Source organism: Gorilla gorilla, chromosome 16 (genome assembly GCF_029281585.2).
Source record: "Gorilla gorilla gorilla isolate KB3781 chromosome 16, NHGRI_mGorGor1-v2.1_pri, whole genome shotgun sequence".
In the NCBI taxonomy this organism is placed as follows: domain Eukaryota; kingdom Metazoa; phylum Chordata; class Mammalia; order Primates; family Hominidae; genus Gorilla; species Gorilla gorilla.
In genome coordinates this window covers 101,681,411-101,701,434 of record NC_073240.2, presented here as the reverse complement: position 1 = coordinate 101,701,434, position 20,024 = coordinate 101,681,411, and the positions used below count along the sequence as shown (strand labels likewise).

General features: G+C 43.6%; 1 protein-coding gene and 1 long non-coding RNA gene across 3 annotated transcripts in view; one reads left to right on the top strand and one right to left on the bottom strand.

Moving 5' to 3' along the window:
* Nucleotides 1–20,024, top strand: part of CERS3 (ceramide synthase 3) — a 145,508-nt gene that overhangs the window by 99,628 nt on the left and 25,856 nt on the right. The gene's annotated exons all lie outside the window — the stretch shown is intronic.
* Nucleotides 8,292–20,024, bottom strand: part of LOC134757291 (uncharacterized) — a 64,976-nt gene continuing 53,243 nt past the window's right edge. Inside the window, exon 5 of the long non-coding RNA XR_010131094.1 lies at nucleotides 8,292–8,428. This is a non-coding gene — a long non-coding RNA (uncharacterized lncRNA). The remainder of the gene's footprint in view (nucleotides 8,429–20,024) is intronic.

Below are 20,024 nucleotides of genomic sequence, written 5' to 3'. Positions count from 1 at the left end.
CTGAGTCCGAAAAGAGAGTCAGTGAAGGGAGATAGGGGTGGGGCCGTTTTATAGGATTTGGGTAGGTAAAGGAAAAAGGGGGGTTCTCTGGTGGGCAGGAGTGGGGGTCACAAGGTGCTCAGTAGGGGAGCTTTTGAGCCAGGATGAGCCAGGAGAAGGAATTTCACAAGATAATGTCATCGTTAAGGCAGGAACAGGCCATTTTCACTTCTTTTGTGGTGGAATGTCATAAGTTAAGGCAGGAACAGGCCATCTGGATGTGTATGTGCAGGTCACAGGGGATATGATGGCTTAGCCTGGGCTCAGAGGCCTGACATTCCTGTCTTCTTATATTAATAAGAAAAATAAAATGAAATAGTGGTAAAGTGTTGGGACGGTGAAAATTTTGGGGGATGGTATGGAGAGAGAATGGGCGATGTTTCTCAGGGCTGCTTCAAGCGGGATTAGGGGTGGTGTGGGAACCTAGAGTGGGAGAGATTAAGCTGAAGGAAGATTTTGTGGTAAGGGGTGATATTGTGCGGTTGTTAGAAGAAACATTTGTCATTTAGAATTATTGGTGATGGCCTGGATATGGTTTTGTATGAATTGAAAAACTAAATGGAATAAGAGAAGGAGAAAAACAGGTATTAAAGGACTAAGAATTGGGAGGACCTAGAACATCTAATTAGAGAGTGCCAAAGGAGGTTCAGCATAGCCTTGCCCGCAAAGATTATTTATTTACTTTAAGAGTTAAGAGTGGCGGTTTGGGGATAGCACCAGGAGATATCAGCTGTGATGGCTTGGAGAAACAGTGTAAACTGGCAGTGTAAACAAGAGCAGGGCACGTATGAGTAGTTGAGAATGGTGAATAGGAGTATGACTAGACAGAAGATAGTAGGGATGACAAGTTTTTTGGGGGCACAGTCTAAGTTGGTCTGGTGTCTGGAATGAGACTGGGGCCTAATAAAAAGGAGTGTCCAAATAGGAGCTCAAATGGGCTGTACCTTGTAGCATTCCAAGGACAGGCCTGAATTCTGAGAAGGGAAAGTGGTAAAAGTATTGTCCAGTCCTTTTTAAGTTGGTGGCTGAGCTTGGTGAGGTATGTTTTTAAAAGACCATTAGTCTGTTCTACCTTTCCTGAAGACTGAGGACTGTAAGGGATATAAAGGTTTCACTGAATACTAAGAACCTGAAAAAATGCTTGGCTGATTTGATGAATAAAGGCCGGTCTGCTATTGGACTATATAGAGGTGGGAAGGCCAAACTGAGGAATTATGTCTGACAGAAGGGAAGAAATGACCATGGTGGCCTTCTTAGACCTTGTGGGAAAGGCCTCTACCTATCCAGTGAAAGTGTCTACCTAGACCAAGAGGTATTTTAGTTTCCTGACTCGGGGCATGTTGAGTAAAGCTAATTTGCCAGTCCTGGGTGGAGGCAAATCCCTGAGCTTGATGTGTAGGGAAGGGAGGGGGCCTGAATAATCCCTGAGGAGTAGTAGAATAGCAGATGGCACACTGAGAAGTTATTTCCTTGAGGACAGATTTCCACGATGGAAAGGAAATGAGAGGTTCTAAGAGGCGGGCTAGTGGCTTGTACTATAGCATAGCCTGCCTTTGCTGGTGTGTGGCCATTAGGCCTGGTGGAACTGCCATCAATAAACCAAGTGTGATCAGGGTGAGAAACAGGGAAGAAGGAAATGTGGGGAAATGGTGTGAACGTCAGGTGGATCAGAGAGATGCAGTCATGAGGGTCAGGTGTGGTATCCGGAATAATGTGGGAGGCCGGCTTGAAGTCCAGGCCAGGAACAATGGTAATTGTGGGAGACTCAACAAAGAGTGAGTACAGCTGAAGGAGCCGGGGAGCAGAAAGTACATATGTCAGGTGTGAGGAAGAAAACAGATTTTGGAAGTTATGAGAGCTGTAGAGAGTGAGTTCAGCATAGTTTGTGATTTTAAGGGCCTCTAAAAGTATTACGGAAGCAGCAGCCACTGCATGGAGACATGATGGCCAGCCTGAAACAGTAAGGTCAAGTTGTTTGGACAAAAAGGCTACAGGATGTGATCCTGGTCCCTGTGTAAGAATTCTGATTGCACAGCCCTGCACTTCAGCTGTGTGTAATGAAAAGGGTTGGGATGAGTCAGGGAGAGCTAGAATGGGGGCAGTCTCTAAAGCTGTCTTCAAGGAACGGAAAGAGGAGTGGGGAAAGGATTTAGGATCTTTGGGGTCAGCTAGGTTTCCTTTTGTGAGTTTATAGAATGGTTTTTTTAGGATGGCAAAACCAGGTATCTAAAGGTGAAAGTATCTAACCATGCCTAGGAAGGAAAGGAGTTGTTGTTTTGTAGAAGGGGTTGGGGTTTGGGAGATTAGTCGGACATGATTGGCAGGGAGAGCACTTGTGTCTTTATGAGAATTATGCTGAGATAGGTAACAGATAAGGAAGAAATTTGGGCTTGACTAAAGTAATGGGGGCTGTCTGTGAAGCTTTGCGGCAGTACAGCCCAGGTAATTTGCTGAGCCTGATGGGTGTCAGGGTCAGTCCAAGTGAAAGTGAAGAGAGGCTGGGATGAAGGGTGCAAAGGAATCGTAAAGAAAGCATGTTTGAGATCCAGAACACAATAATGGATTGTGGAGTGAGGTATTGAGGATAGGAGAGTATATGGGTTTGACACCATTGGGTGGATAGGGAAAACAATGTGGTTGATAAGGCATAGATCCTGAACTAACTTATAAGTCTTGTCTGGTTTTAGGACAAGTGAAATGGGGGAATTGTAAGGAGAGTTTATAGGCTTTAAAAGGCCATGCTGTAGCAGGCGAGTGATAACAGGCTTTAATCTTTTCAAAGCATGCTGTGGGATGGGATATTGGCGTTGAGCGGGGTAAGGGTGATTAGGTTTTAATGAGATGGTAAGGGGTGCATGATTGGTCACCAAGGAGGGAGTAGAGGTATCTTATACTTGTGGGTTAAGGTCGGGGGATACAAGAGGAGGACGCAAAGGAAGCTTTGGATTGGGAAGAAGGGCAGCAATGAAATATAGCTGCAGCCCAGGAATAGTCAGGGAAGCAGATAATTTAGTTAAAGTGTCTCAGCCTAATAAGGGAACTGGGCAGGTGGGGATAACTAAAAAGGAGTGCTTAAAAGAGTATTGTCTAAGTTGGCACCAGAGTTGGGGAGTTTTAAGAGGTTTAGAAGCCTGGCTGTCAATAGCTACAACACTTATGGAGGCAAGGGAAACAGGCCTTTGAAAAGAAGGTAATGTGGAGTGGGAATCTTCCGTATTGATTAAGAAGGGGACGGGCTTACCTTCCACTGTGAGAGTTACTTGAAGCTCGGCATCTGTGATGGTCTAGGGGGCTTCTGAAGTGATCGGGCAGCATCAGTCTTCAGCCACTAAGCTGAGAGGATCTTGGAAGGAGTCAATCAGAGAGCCTTGGGCCAGAGTTCCAGGGGCTCTGGGAGTGGGTGCCAGGTGAGTTGAACAGTCTGATTTTCAGTGGGGTCCTGCACAGATGGGACGTGGCTTAGGAGGAATCCTGGGCTGCAGGCATTCCTTGGCCTGGTGGCCAGATTTCTGGCACTTGTAGCAAGCTCCTGGGGGAGGCAGTTCTGGAGGAATGTCTGGCTGCTGCAGTTCAGGTGTTTGGAAGTTCTTGTGTGCTGGAGATGTGGCTGGGGTTTGTCTCACAGTGGAGGCAAGGAATTGCAACTCAGAAATACATTGTTACTTGGCTGCCTCTATTCAATTATTGTACACCTTGAAGGCGAGGTTAATTAAGTCCTGTTGTGGGGTTTGAGGGCCAGAATTCAATTTTTGGAGTTTTATTTAATGTCGGGAGCAGATTGGGTAATAAGATGTATATTGAGAATAAGACGGCCTTTTGACTTTTTAGGGTCTAGGGTTATAAAGCATCTCAGGGTTGCTGCCAAACGAGCCATGAACTGGGCTGGATTTTTATATTTGATGAAAAAGAGCCTAAACGATATCTGATTTGGGATAAAGAAAAAGGAGCATTAACCTTGACTATGCCTTTAGCTCCAGCCACCTTTTTAAGAGTAAATTGCTGGGCAGGTGGGGGAGGGCTAGTCATGGAACGAAACTGTAAGCTGGCCTGGGTGTGAGGAGGGGAGGTGATATAAGGATTATATGGTGGAGGAGCGGAGGCTGAGGAAGAATTGGGACTTAGCTCGGCCTGGTGAGGAGGGGAGAGGTCAGATGGGTCTGTAGAAAAGGAAGATTAGAAAGACTCAGCGATGCTTGGGGTTTGTACTGAGGGGACAGGCGGGAGGGAAAGAAGGAAGATTTGGGACGAGTTGCACTGGGAACAGAGACTAGGGAGGGACTGATGTGTAAAAGAATGCCTGGACGTCAGGCACCTCAGACCGTTTGCCTATTTTACGACAAGAATTATTTAGATCTTGTAGGATGGAAAAATTGAAAGTGCCATTTTCTGGCTATTTGGAACCACTGTCAAGTTTGTATTGGGGTCAAGCGGCATTGCAGAAGAAAATAAGGCATTTAGGTTTTAGGTCAGGTGCGAGTTAAAGAGGTTTTAGGTTTTTGAGAACACAGGCTAAGGGAGAAGAAGGGGGAATGGAGGGTGGAAGGTTGCCCATAGTGAAGGAGGCAAGTTTAAAGAGAAGGGTAGAGACACGGAGGGAAGGGGTTCGGGTGTTTTTACCCTCCAGAAAAGCGAGAAAGGGGTCGGGGCGTGGAAATAAGGGGTTGGGGCACAGAGATAAGTGGTCAGGGTGCAGAAATAAGGGATCGGGGTGCAGAGATAAGGGGTCAGGGCATGGAAATAAGGGATCGGGGCACAGAGATAAGAGGTCAGGGTGCAGAAATAAGGGACCAGGGCGCAGAGATAAGAGGTCGGGGTGCAGAAATAAGAGATTGAGGCACAGAGATAAGAGGTCGGGGTGTGGAAATAAGGGATCAGGGCGCAGAGATAAGAAGTCGGGGTTCCTGCCCCTCCCCCAGAAAAGTGGGACTTGCCGCTAAGGGTGAGGGAGAAGAGGTTGAGGGGTTCTTGCCCCTCCCCCAGAAAAGCAGAGAAGGGGTAGAGACATGGAGAGAAGGGGTTGGGGTTCTTGCCCGTCCCCCAGAAAAGCAGGACTTGCTGCTAAGGGTGAAGGACCAAGGCAGGCATCCCTGTGTGGTCTGACACCTCTGAAACCTGGGTGAATAATCAGAGAGGTGTCCCTGCAATGATTAAACACCAAGGGAAGGCTGCCTTCCCTAGTCCGTGACCAGTGCCGGAGTTTTGGGTCCATGGATAAAACATGTCTCCTTTGTCTCTACCAGAAAATGAAAGGAATTGAAATTAAGAGAAGGGAGAAATTGAAGTGTGGTGCCAAGATTGAAAGGAGAAAGAGGTTGAGGGATAGCGAGAGAGGTTGGAGAAGACAGTAAAAAGAGGCCGCTTACGGGATTTGAAATTGGTGAGATGTTTCTTGGGCTGGTCGGTCTGAGGACCTGAGGTCGTAGGTGGATCTTTCTCACAGACCAAAGAGCAGGAGGACAGGGGATTGATCTCCCAAGGGAGGTCCCCCCCCTCCAGTCACAGCACCAAATTTCATGCGCGTCCGTGTGAAGAGACCACCAAACAGGCTTTGTGTGAGCAACAAGGCTGTTTATTTCACCTGGGTGCAGGCAGGCTGAGTCCGAATACAGAGTCAGTGAAGGGAGATAGGGGTGGGGCCGTTTTATAGGATTTGGGTAGGTAAAGGAAAAAGGGGGGTTGTTCTCTAGTGGGCAGGAGTGGGGGTCACAAGGTGCTCAGTAGGGGAGCTTTTGAGCCAGGATGAGCCAGGAGAAGGAATTTCACAAGATAATGTCATCGTTAAGGCAGGAACAGGCCATTTTCACTTCTTTTGTGGTGGAATGTCATCAGTTAAGGCAGGAACAGGCCATCTGGATGTGTATGTGCAGGTCACAGGGGATATGATGGCTTAGCTTAGGCTCAGAGGACTGACAGTTGTCTTATCTCTAAGTGAGTGATAAAGTCAGAGTAACTGAGACAAGTTAAATAAGAACTGGATTAGTTAGACAGTTTGCACCTGCAGTAGTTGGTGTGAAGGAAAGGCCCTGGACTGAGCCTGTAATGATTGGGTCCAGCCTTCCAGAAGCTCCTGTCCCCATGGAGAAACGGTTCCCTTATTAACTGGTGAGAGACAATAATTACAGGCTTGAAAAGGATCTGGGGGAGTGAAGCTTGGAAAACAGAAAATACCCTAGTTTCATTGTGATTTTCCTATGTCTGATCTCTAATGGGTCATGCCAGGCCTGATTAGAAACCCAGCAGGTTGGGGAGCCGTGGACAAGAATTCCTGATTTCTCATGTTGTCCTTTGGAGAAGCTGTTTCCAATTGCAGTTTGACAGGAGTTGTGGAGGCCCCCACAGCCGTAATCCTTGCAGTTTGTATGACTTCAGCAGGCTTGCATGTGTACTCTGTTTTCCACAGCAGTGGCAAAACTGGCTGTGAAATCAGCTTATTCCTCCAAAGCCATAAAGCCTCCTTTTAAAGAACACTATTTGAAGGCATAGTTGCATTGCAAAGGGGAGGAGAGGGCTAGAGGCTGGAGTTAAAATTCTTAGAGGGATAACTAACCAATCCATATTCAACTCTATTTAATCAGCGTTTAGCATTTAATGCATTTGATTGTTACTAAGGCAGCAAATTCTTGGATACTTTACAAATGAAATTGTAGACGTTCATGTGCCTCCAAAAATTTCTTGTAAATCTTGTAACACAGATTTTGAGTTTGTTCCTTCAATTCCTTACACATGGAAAACTCTCAGTAAGTAACTTTAAATATGCAAAGAATACAAAATTTGGAAAACAAACCACCCTGTTTTGGGTAGCAAGTTACAAAATAATGTATTAATCATTTTTGGTCTCCATGAATTTTCATGGCAGACTGAAAAGAAGGTGATTATACTTCTAAAAATAGCATTTTTGGTAATAGTCACATCTTATTTTTTCTAAACAGTAAGGTCATTGCATTTGATGTATGAGAACATTCCACTATTTGCTTTTGCTCTTGAATGCCTTAAAATAAAAATATCACTATAATTTCAAAACTCTAGCTTATATGGACCCTGCTTAGCAGGCATCCTGCTGCTTGAGAACAAGGCTTGGCACTGAAACTTATCTAGTTCCTATAAAATGGTTTATTTTGTGATGAGCTACTAGCCCATACATTACATCAGAAAATATGACAGGCTGACACTCATCTTGTCATTTTCTTTGCTAACATGAGAAGTGCCTTGAGAGGAAATTAGAAGGAAAATAGTATGCTTTTGTTTAATATTACTTAAGAGAACTTGATCATCCTTAAGCTTTTATTCTCTTCTTTCTAAATATCATCCTGGATCCTGGCCAGCTCAAGCATGTCTGTGTGACATCTTGTGCTGGTGAGCAGTCAAGACGTGTGGGGGGAACTGTAGCATGCAGCCACGAAAGCCAGGATGGAGAAACCAGCCCCTTGGCAACCTGCCCAGCCATCTGCAACTCAACAGGCAGGATCTCTTCAGTTCATAGAATGACACTTTACATACACTGAACTGTTTTAGCTAAAGAGAGGAACATGCTAACAAACATGAGGAAACCGAAGCCTAGACCAAATTCACACAGTAATTTCATGGCAAAGCCAAGACTAGAACTTGAGTCTCTTAACTTGTAACACTTCACCTTTTAAATTATTCTTTATTTGAGTTAAGGTAAAAAAATTAATAACTAGAAAAACCAGAAAATTAGTTTAAAATACTTGTATGGAGTTATAAAATAGTGAATATTCAAAAATTTTCAAGAGTTAAAATATATATATGTATACACCTACTGGGTACCACAAAAATTTCAAAAAATAAAAATAAATAGTGAATACAGGCCGGGCACAGTGGCTTATGACTGGAATCCTAGCACTTTGGGAGGCTGAGGTCGGAGGATCACCTGAGGTCAGGAGTTTGAAACCAGCCTAACCAACATGGCAAAACCCCGTCTCTACTAAAAATACAAAAATTAGCTGGGCGTGGTGGTGTGGGCCTGTAATCCCAGCCACTTGGGAGGCTGAGGTGGGAGAATTGCTTGAACCAGAGAGGTGGAGGTTGCAGTGAGCTGAGATCATGCCACTGCACTCCACTCCAGCCTGGGAGACAGAGAGAGACTCCATCTCAAAAAAAAAAAAAAAAAAAGTGGGTACGTAATCCAATTGATGAGTAATCAAGAACATAGATTAAAATTCAGCATAAATCTTGTAACTTACTTTTGAACTTTTTGAAAGCATAAGAAAATATTTTGTTTTTCTTCTTTTTTTAATCTCACATCACTTCCAAGTAAAGCGGTTAGATAGCTAAGAGCACAGGTTCTGTGTAGATTCAAACGTCAGCTCTCCCATTCACTGGCAATGTGATCTTGGGTATATTACTTCATTCATTGCCTCGGTTTCTTCACCTGTAAAATGGGGATCATGATATTAGTGCCTGCATTGAAGGATAAAGCCCTTAGAACAGTGGGTGGCACATAGTAAGCACATGATAAATGTTAGCTTCCATTGTCATGATCAATAGGATCAATATTACTACTTTAGCAGGTTCTTTCTACCAAACTACAGAGAGCCTGTGAATGAGTCATTGTCGGGCAGTTGGCTCTCAGCAAGCCTCTTCATTTTGCTCAGGCAGACAGTGCTGCAGCTGACATTGTGAGTCCTTGACTTGAAACCAAAGGCTCCAGTGACAGTTTTCTAAGCTGTCTTTTGCCAGTTGACTTTCATGACTCACATTCCAGGTGGTCATTTTTGACACATCCTCGTAGATGTCAACATGTTAGGGAAGAACACAAAGTCTGTAACATCCAAGAAGCCTCTAAGTCTATTCTGCTAGTAGGTAAGAGTGAATGTAAAACTGCACTTTGCTGAACAATAATTTATAAAAATATCACCAAGACTGATTGTTGAAATAAAGTATGTTAGAAATGCTGTCAATGTAGGCCAGGCGTGGTGGCTCATACCTGTAATCCCAGCACTTTGGGAGGCCGAGGCAGGCGGATCACGAGGTCAGGAGATCAAGACCATCCTGGCTAACACGGTGAAACCCTGTCTCTACTAAAAATACAAAAAAAATTAGCCGGGTATGGTGGAGCGCACCTGTAGTCCCAGCTTCTCAGGAGGCTGAGGCAGGAGAATGGCGTGAACCCATGAGGCGGAGCTTGCAGTGAGCGGAGATCGCACCACTGCACTCCAACCTGCTGACAGAGTGAGACTCCATCTCAAAAAAAAAAAAAAAGTCAGGAAAGAACAGATCCTACTTCCTATAGGATCGTCATGATTACCACATTTAGATGTTGCAGTGTCTCTCTCTGTTGCTGATGATAACGGCGTGTCTTTTTAGCCCTTAATTTTAGGCAAACTGACCTCTGATGGAAAACAGTATACTAGGATGTTTAAATAAGTAAAACAATCTCTTTTTTTTTTGTACTTTTAGAATCCCCTATAGCTGGTGTCCTATCACTATGATTATGGAAAACTGGTCTGTTAGCATTATTAAAAACATTTTTCTTATTAGCATTTTATTTTATTTATTTATTTATTTTACTTTAAGCTCTGGGATACATGTGCAGAACATGCAGGTTTGTTACATATGTATACATGTGCCATGGTAGTTTGCTGCATCTATCAACCCATCACCTAGTTTTTAAGCCTTGCATGCATTAGGCATTTGTCCTAATGCTCTTCCTCCCCTTGCCCCCCAGCCCCGATAGGCCTCGGTGTGTGATGTTCCCCTCCCTGTGTCCATGTGTTCTCGTTGTTCAACTTCTACTTATGAGTGAGAACAGGCAGTGTTTGGTTTTCTGTTCTTGTGATAGTTTGCTGAGAATGATGGTTTCCAGCTTCATCCACATTCCTGCAAAGGACATGAACTCATTCTTTTTTATGGCTGCATAGTATTCCATGGTGTATATGTGCCACATTTTCTTTATCTAGTCTATCATTGATGGACATTTGGGTTGGTTCCAAGTCTTTGCTATTGTAAATAGTGCTACAATAAACATATGTATGCATGTGTCTTTATAGTAGAATTATTTATAATCCTTTGGGTATATACCCAGTAATGGGATTGCTGGGTCAAATGGTATTTCTGGTTCTAGATCCTTGAGAAATTCACCACACTGTCTTCCACAATGGTTGAACTAATTTACACTCCCACCAACAGTGTAAAAGCATTATTTCTCCACAGCCTCGCCAGCATCTGTTGTTTCCTAACTTTTTAATGATCACCATTCTAGCTGGTGTGAGATGCTATCTCATTGTGGTTTTGATTTGCATTTCTCTCATGACCAGTGATGATGAGCTCTTTTTCAAATGTTTGTTGGCCACACAGATGTCTTCTTTTGAGAAGTGTCTGTTCATACCCTTGACCCACTTTTTGATGGGGTTGTTTGTTTTTTTCTTGTAAACTTGTTTAAGTTCATTGTAGATTCTGGATATTAGACCTTTGTCAGATGGATAGATTGCAAAAATTTTCTCCCATTCTATAGGTGGCCTGTTCACTCTGATGCTAGTTTCTTTTGCTGTGCAGTAGCTCTTTAGTTTAATTAGATCCCATTTGTCAATTTTGGCTTTTGCTGCCATTGCTTTTGGTGTTTTAGTCATGAAGTCTTTGCCCATGCCTGTGTCCTGAATGGTATTGCCTAGGTTTTCTTCTAGGGCTTTTATGGTTTTAGGTTTTACATTTAAGACTTCAATGCTTCTTGAGTTAATTTTTGTATAAGGTGTAAGGAAGGGGTCCAGTTTTTGTGTGTGTGTATGGCTAGCCAGTGTAAAACAAGCTTTTATTCCAGTTTTCTTCAGTACTCCCTGTTTCCTCAAAGAGGTTTTGGCTGCTGGAATCTGTTTCCAACAGCAGACCTGTCTTCCCTGCAGTCACTCAGGACTGACTTAGTCACACGAGGGATCTTCCGTACTCCAGTTTATCGCATATTAGCTCCAGTGTGCTAAAGTTCTTGCTTTGTATATTTTCTGGCAATGGTTTTCAAAATACTAGTTCTTTGGAGGTGCTGGGCTACCCAAGTCATTTGGCCAGCAGGAAGTCAAAGGAGGCAGTTGCAAATGAAAGGGCTTAAGATGAGAGCTGCTTCCTGAGAGCACGGCTTTGATATCTGTGGGATTCCAATCCTGCCTCTCTTTCCTCTGTCCCAAATGTGGACTGTGATGTCCCCAGAACCACAGACCGTGTCTTGCTGAAGTTAGAAAGGAGGGTGAGGGAGGGGGAAGAACCAAGTACAAGAAGCTCTGACATCCCTTGTTCCCATTATTTTTAAACGTCGTTTCCCAAAACGAAATGAATTTTTATATAATCCTGAAAGGAAGAGATAGTCTCCTTTTTATTAGTAGAGAAACAGACGCACACACACAGATGTCGTATATGGAATCTGAACTTTAGACCGGGGCACAGGCACAGTTTGTGGCCTGTTAATAAATCTGCACATTCACAGCAGGATATGAGAGTTTTATTAATGTGTTCTTAGGCCAGAGAGCTTGGTAAAAACAGGTATAGGGAGGCCCCATGCTGGCCAGCACTGTCCCTGCTAATCTCCCACTGTTTTCTGTGGCCACACCCTCCCTGTGGCCATCTCCCCACCCCTACTACCTAAGTCTCAGAAGAGAGCTCTGTGTGACACAAAAGAAACCTTATTCCTGAACACTCATTCAGTGTGTAGATGTGGGTAAAAGAAATTAGTTTTTCAAACATTTTCATTTTGATTTATCATGTGGGCTTTAGCGCCTGAGTGATTTATGATGCAGATGGCTTGATCTGTGCTCTGATTTGGGAACAGCATGCATGCCGTCTGTGGAACTCTGGATGCTCAAAGGGGCTGTGTTCTTCAAAGGGTGTCTCCTTGGCACATGTGACAGGCCCAGGAAGTCCTGAGCAGCGCAGTCCTGGGCATGCACTCTTCGCGTGGATCCATGGCCAATGCCCTGGATGCCTGAGCTAAGACATCATGGAATGCCTGTCCTTTCCAATGGGCCTCGGCCTCAAGATTCCTCCATGCAACTGGCATACTTCTAGGACGTCTTCAGTCTGAGCCTGGAAACATGGTCACGTCTTTCAAAGGAATGGAACTGGCTCTGCCGAGTCATCTAGCTGGGTTGGAAACCCAGATCCACTCCTCAAAGCTCTCCACAGAGGCCTGACTGCAGGGGCTAAGGCCATAACAGGCCCTACATGGGCAGCTACCTGTTTAATGTTTGGATGGTAGCCCCTAAATCTACCTGCATGCAAGACAGCATGAAGAATGTGGAGGAAGCCCAGGCCTCAAGAGGGCCCCAGGGTCATGGCTGTCCAGAGGAAGAGAGTAATGGGGGAGATCTAAGTCAGCAAGGCTGTGGCGAAAGCCTGAGGCAAGCTTTGCCCACTTTGAAGCTTTCTGTTGCTATTTGTTCCTGCCATGTCAGTTGAGAGTGTTTGTGTGTGCATGTATAGGTGTGTGTGTGTGTGCACATGCGTGCATGGGCATGCATACACAGGAGGATCTGGGGATACCCTGGGCTTCCACACCTGTGAGGGAGTGAGGGGAGCTGGGCTGGGCAAAGGGAGAAGTTGAACTCTGATGTGGGTGCAACCAAGGCCTCCACCAACCCTACAGAGAGCTCTAGAGCTGGGTGGCCCTTCAGAGATGACCCAATTGAGCCAAGGAGGCTGGGCCTCTGTATTTGGACATTAACCTGTTACTGGATATGGGCTGCCATCTAGAGAGGGGAATTTGTATATATTTTTTCTTCTCCTTATAGATAAGCTGAACAGTGTTCTGTGTCCTAGGAAACCTGAAGCTATATGTTCATGTTGATTCTATAGCTGTTTGGGGAGAATGGTGGGGTGACGGGGGGAATTTGTAATCAGGCTACCACCATTGTTCTTCAGCCCCAGAAGTCTTCAAGTCATTTGCAATCTTAGGTGCTTGAATTGAAATTTTTTTTTTTTTTGAGACAGAGTCTTGCTCTATTGCCCAGGCCAGAGTGCAGCAGTGCGATCTCAGCTCGCTGCAACCTCAGCCTCCTGGGTTCAAGCGATTCTTCTGCCTCAGCTTCCTGAGCAGCTGGGACTACAGGTACCCGCCACCACACCTGGCTGATTCTTTGTATTTTTAGTAGAGATGGGGTTTCACCGTGTTAGCCAGGATGGTCTCGATCTCCTGACCTCATGATCCGCACACCTCAGCCTCCCAAAGTCCTGGGATTACAGGTGTGAGCCACTGCGCCCGGCCTGAACTATTTTTAATACCAAATTTCATACCACATACCTTGCAAGTGACCTTGACAATATCTCAGTTATGGAGAGCTCCGCAGAGCAGCACAGAACCAGATGGTAGCCCCTCAGATACCAATCATCACGCCCTACCACCTCTTCCGTGACTCTGTTTCTGCAGGCTAAATACATACAATTCTTTCAAACGTACGTGACTCTGTTTCTGCAGGCTAAATACATACAACTCTTTCGAACGTACCTCCTAAGACATGCTGTGGAGTCTTTTCACCTACCTCATCACTCTCTTGTTCTATTTTATCCAGATTATTTAAATGTTATACCTAGAAGTCAGCACAGTTTTCTAGATGTGGTCTGACTCATACAAAATCAAGCGGGTCTGTTTTCTCTGTTTTTCTGGAAATTCTGTTTCTATGGATGTAGGTTAGTTTTCCATTGCTGTTAGTCGCATTATGCTGTTAATTCATACTGAGCTTGGAATTGATTAAGCCTCCACGTCTTTTCCACATGAACTATTGCTAAGCAGCATTTCCTCCACTGGGGAATTGTCTGGTGCTGAGAGTGGTTTTTCGTTTTTGTTGGAAGTTATATTCCTTTTTGTTAAACTTCATTTTGCTTGATCAGGTTATCATTCCAGCCTTTTGTTTAAGAATGGGAAAGCCTGACATTTGGTGACAGGTGCTTAAATATTTCTGATGACCTGTTGTTTAAAAGGCCTATTAAAGCCAGGAGTGGTGGTACATATTTGTAGTCCTAGCTATTTGGGAGGCTGAGGCAGGAGGTTTGCTTGAGCTCAGGAAGTCAAGGCTTCAGTGAGCCATGATTGCGCCACTGCACAATCTAGCCTGGAAACGGAACAAGACCCTGTCTCTTAAAAAAAAAACAAAAGAGGGCCTATTAAAGGAACTCAGGAGTATGCTATACAAGCCAGCTCATGAAAACGTCCTAATTATTTTGTTTGAATCAGAGGAGGATTGTAATTATACTTAAGCCTAACACACAAGAAGATACACTACTCACACCCTAAAGAAGATCTCCCAGGATTCCAGATTTTTTGCTTCAGATCAACTTGTTAGTGCTGTGTTGCTAGCTTGTTACATGCTAGCTATGTTGACTATAGCTAACTAGAGTGGCTTGGGCGTTAATAGAAAAATACAGCCAGGTCCCAACCCAGACCAGTTAAATCTACAGAGGTGAGATCGAGACACTGGAATTTTTGACAGTCCTCTTCTTCCACTAAATGATTCTAATTTGCATCCTAGGCTGAGATCTATGAGATTAAGCAGAGAAAACCAGCTGCATGTGTCTTCTCCCCACCGGAAAAATGTCCATGGTGCCACTCCATTTACTGGGTCTATTTTTTAAAAAGCGGAGATCACTATACTCTTCCCTACATTTGTAAAGTCAATTGGCATGACCTCAACAAACATTCCCATCTTGAAAATATTACAAAATTAGTGGACTTTTGTGTTATATTGATGTTCTGCACTAAAAGAAAAAAAGACTGATAAAAATTCAGACTTGAAAATAAGCACATTGGGATTCTTTCTTTTGTAGAAAAGCAGAATTCTTTAAATAGCACATTTTTCTGGAGAATTTAAAAACATGATTTATTTTATAAAATGATTATTTTTAAAGAACCATTTATTATATAAAGTGAGACATACTTGCAATTTTATGTTACCTTTCTGGACTGAAAAGTTACTTGTGAAATATAGAGACTAAGGAAGTCAAAGTTATTTGAAAGCATGGAATTTTAGAAGTTGAAAGACCCTTAGGCGACCCTCTGCTGCAACTTTTTCTTTTCACAAAGAGTAGCAATCCAGAGAGGGTTTGTGGTCTAACAGACAACCATGCTCTCCAAAGTGCAGTCTGACCATCAGCCCAGGTACAGTCCAGGGACTGCTAGAAATACAATATCTCAGGCCCCACCAGTGACCTCCAGCATGAGAATCTGTAGTTTACCAAGAACCCTAGGTGATTTGCGTGCATGTTACAGTTTGGGAAGCACTGGTCTAGAAAATTCATATTCCAGACAACTGAAAGGACAACGGCCACGCGTAGCCAGAGTTCACAGAACTCAATTTAAATTTAATGCAACTGCCTTGAGGAGGGAAAAAAGGGGAAAAAACTCAATTTGTTTTTTTCTGTGACCTTGTCAACTTGGATAATTAGAACCTATATAACAAAAAGGAATGTACTTTGCTAGTAGTTCAGAAAATTGAACTCTGACTGAATGTATTTTTTTCATACAGTGAAAGCTAAAAATTTGCTTTCAAAACAGCATAAAATGCTTATTATATAGCTCTTTGTTTCATTGCCAACTGCGGATTTAGACATGGAGTCATTCAAAGAGCCGTGGGACATTATGAGTAATTCACAATCTTCTGGGCTTTTGACATTTCTGCAAAGCCACAGATTCCCAAGCACAGCATTTAGTTACAGCACTTCAAAAACACAGCACTGTGATTTTATGGAAGCTGTAGTACAGATGTCATTCCCAGAGGTGTAAGGAAATGCTGTGGGCAAAGATTGTTCATTTAGTTCAAATGAGCATTTTATCCTATTAGCATTAGAATGTATTTTTTTTTCTCATTGTCAAGTTTTTTGTTTTTGTTTTTGTTTTCTTTTGGTCATTCTTTTTTTTTTTGAGACAGAGTCTCGCTCTGCCACCCAGGCTGGAGTGCAGTGGTGCGATCTCGGCTCACTGCAAGCTCCGCCTCCCAGGTTCAAGCCATTCTCCTGCCTCAGCCTCCCGAGTACCTGGGAATACAGGCGCCCCCCACCACAACTGGCTAACTTTTTGTATTTTTAGTAGAGACAGGGTTCCACCGTGTTAGCCAGGATGGTCTCGATCTCCTGACCTCGTGATCCACCCACCTCTGCCTCCCAAAGTGCTGGGATTACAGGCGTGAGCCACCGCGCCCGGCTTTTTTGGTCATTCTTGCAATCATTTTTGAGGAATACAGATGAAGGCCAAGTGAATTATGTATAAGCATATATATATATCAAAAAAAAATACACCAAAAGTAAAGCCAAAAGTGTAGACATCCGGATTTGACTTTAAATTTATTGTGCTCACCTTCTCTTTTGGTGGAGATTAAAGTGGTGGGAAGTTGTGTATTAACTGAGTGATGCTGGTTGTGTTACACATATTGTACAATACGGGGTGATGGCTGTGGATAAGTATGTTTATTTAAGAAACACAGGATGGTGAAGCTTTTCCATGCTGTGTCATGTGAGGATCAACTGAAGGATGGGGGAATGTTTAGCTGGAAGAGGAGTTCATTATCTTTAAATGTTTGGAAAATTAACCAATGTTTGAAGGGAGTACACAGACTTCTTTTGCCTGGTACAAAGGGGTAGAACTTGGAGGAATGCGTGGGCGCTCCAAGGAGGCAGAGATCAGCCCCAAATATGAAAGGAAGCAGGTAGTGAATGACTGCAGAGACACAGGCAGGGGTGTGCGTCTTCTGCTAGGGTTGTTGTAAAGAGCCTATCAGCATCAAACAGAAACTGGATTAGAAGACGCTTGAAGGTCCCTTTCAAACCTGTAGGTCTACAGATACTGCTGTTTCTTACGTAACACCCCTTCCACATCGCAGTGCTACTCCGATAGCCTCCAGAGTTTCCCTCCTGGACTGTGACCTTGGCCTCCCAAGTATGCCGGCTGGGCTCCTTCCAGCCATTTCCACACAGTGGTAGAGAGCACTGCTATAGAAACCAGCTCCCCCGGTGCAGAAGCTCACTGAGGACAAACACCTTGTCTGTTTTCTCACTGATACACTGCGAACACCCAAAACAGTGCTATAAAGTGGCTTCTAGTTGGGTTTAGAAATTAATTTGAATTTCTGACCATGACCTGTGAAATTCATTATCTGATCTGTGCTTATTCCAGGCCTCACCTGGGGTCAGGCCCTGCCTTTCTCAGCATTCATTAGCTGTGCTGTCCTTGCTAATCCTCGAGCGTGCAAGGTTCTCACATCGCAGGGCCTCTGCCCACATTGTTTCTTCTTGAAATGTTTATTCCACTCTTCTCCGGCTACTCCTGTTAAACTATAGGTTACAACTTGAGTTCATTTCCTTAAGGCCTTCCTGGCATCAGCCTCATCTAAGTGAGATTCCCCTATTTAAATATCATAGTATTCTCTACTTCCTAACATGCATCAAATCTGTAACGATGTATTTCTTATTGTGTGTTTGATTCTGTAGCATTCAGTTCTTTCAATAGATTGTAAGTTATTTGAGAACAGACCATTATATCTCCAATGTCTTGCACAGGGCACAGGGTATCAAAAGGATTTTTTGAACTGGTGGTTCTCAACTGGAGCAGTTTTGGCCTTCAAGGATATTTGACAATCTGTGGAGACATTTTTGTCTGTCACAAGCGGGAGGTGCCACTAGTATGATACAGATAACTGGAGGTGCTTACTGCTAGATGTCCCACAATGGGCAGCAAGGTCCCTGAATCACCTGGCCCAAAATATCCACAGTGCCGAGGTTGTGAACCTTGGGGTGAATGAATGAACTGTCTGTCTTTTGGTTGATTGTCCTTTGTAGCAAGGTGTTTTTTCCCAAATTATTCATTGCTTTCCCACTGCCAGTGTCTTCTCATCCAGAGGAAACTTTGATTTATGCAGGAACAGCCAAACACATGATTCCTTGAGAAACCAAGCTCTCCAAAATTAGCTGGTTAGTATTTCTTTACATGGAAATATTGGCATTTAAAATTATTCAAATGATAATGGTTTTGAAAGAAAACAGTTGCCAGCCATTTCCTTTTGAGATAAGGCAACTGCATTGAAAAGTTTTGATGGATGGAGAGAATGAGATTGTAGCAAATGTGTCAGTTGTAATCCCAATCTGAGAAAACATTTACTTTGATAGCACTCTGCACTATAACCTTCAGTTCCTTCACTGTTATGTACCATGAGGGCTGGGAAGGACACACCAGGGGAGGCCGTTTTGACTCTGCCAAACAGTGGTTCCTCATTCATTCTAATTCACTTAGTGACGTGGCTCTCTCATTGCTTTTTTCACCACCTGACCTCTTTACCTTCTGAGTCTAACTCAGTAAAACTGTTCCCATCCTGGGGGTGGCCACCTTCACCTGTCTCTCGGCAGGAAGCACAGAATCTGAGTTTGAGCTACACAACTTTTTGTTTCTAGCTGAAGCCATCATATTTATGAGGAAGACTTGTTAGAAGAAAATGAATGACAGTTTCTACCTATTGAAAAATTTCATTCAGCTTTGTAGTCAGAGTCTGGGACAGTACTTCCCAATCTTCATTACTTCATCGTACCCGAGAGATTGATGTTTGTGCAGCATGCAAGGGTAAACTGAGGTGGGCCTCAAAGCAGGAGAAGACAGTACAAGTAATCCAGGCACCTGGGGCTCTGGTAGCTTCAGGCTCTGCCTTGCTACCCCAAGGCCTGAGAGGATTAATGTCTCAGCATAACTTTTAACCCTTTCCTGGCACATCCGTTGGGAATTTCTGGTATAGAATAGCCTCACGTAATGGCCACTCGTCTATGGGCCAATAGATGATAGTGTTATTCATTTCCACTTAATATGGGCTGATAGATTGGCATTGCCTAAGAACAAGTCATATTTTGTTTATCTCTGGAGAAGCATAGACGAGATACTTTTAAAATTTTCCTTATTCGGAATTCTTGCCAACAATAGCAGTTTCGCTCCTCCAAGACAGGGATGCAGCGCTGTCCAGCAGGAACTATCTGAAGTGGCCGTCACAAGGCCTGCTGCAAAGGACCGTATGTCAGAAGAGGTCTCTCAGGACCAAAACATACGCAGCTGTGTCATGGAGGGCCAGCCAATGGGGCACACACTCCTCGGCTGACTACTGTGTTCCCTTACCCTGAGGTCACGGGTGTGGGCTTGCCAACCCGTGTCAGCTCAGAATCTGGAGCCTGGCTACAGAGATCTGATATAGCTTGGACATTGCTGAAGACAGCATTTGGAGAGCTGAAGAGTGCAGGGACCCGTATCAAAGGACCCAACTGAGTGTAACAGGCTGGAAATGAAGTACCTCATAAAACGCAGGGATTGGGGATAATTTTTAGGATTTTCTTTTCAGCAGCTGAGTGGGTGGGAGCACCATTTGCTAAATTATGGAAGGCCAGAGAAAAAGGTGGTGTTAAGAGGAGGAGACTAGAGTTTAAAGACTGTTAGACAGCTGAGGGATTTTCTAGCTATTGAGTATTTGAGTTTGAAGCCTGAAAGAGGCCCACACGGGGGATATAAACTTGGGAGTCATCTACAGTTAGACAGTATTCAATTAATGCTATGGTATTAGATTAATTCATTCACTCTTTCAACACATATATCCAGAGTGCCTACTATGTACTAAATGAAATCACCTACGAGAACCCAGAGAAGACAGATGGTATATTCCAGTACATTCCTACTCATTTTATTCTCTTTCCCTCTCTTTCCCTGCAGAGATGGCCACTGTCTTGAAGCTGGTATCATTCCTCTCATGCCTCTGTATATTTATTATGTCTGGATATAGTTATGGGCATTAGAGTATTATTTTCTGTATTTTAAAACTTTATGTAAGTGATATGAGCTGATATATAACTGTGTAGCTTTTTTCACTCATTATAAGACTATTCATATTGATGTATGTCTCCTTGTGAACATGTGTGTGAATTTCTCCATAAATGGAATTGTTAGGTCAAATTTATTTTTTATTTTTTACTCTCTCAAAGGAACTCACTTTAATTTTATTATTTTGCAACATTTAGTTTATTAATTGAATATGAAA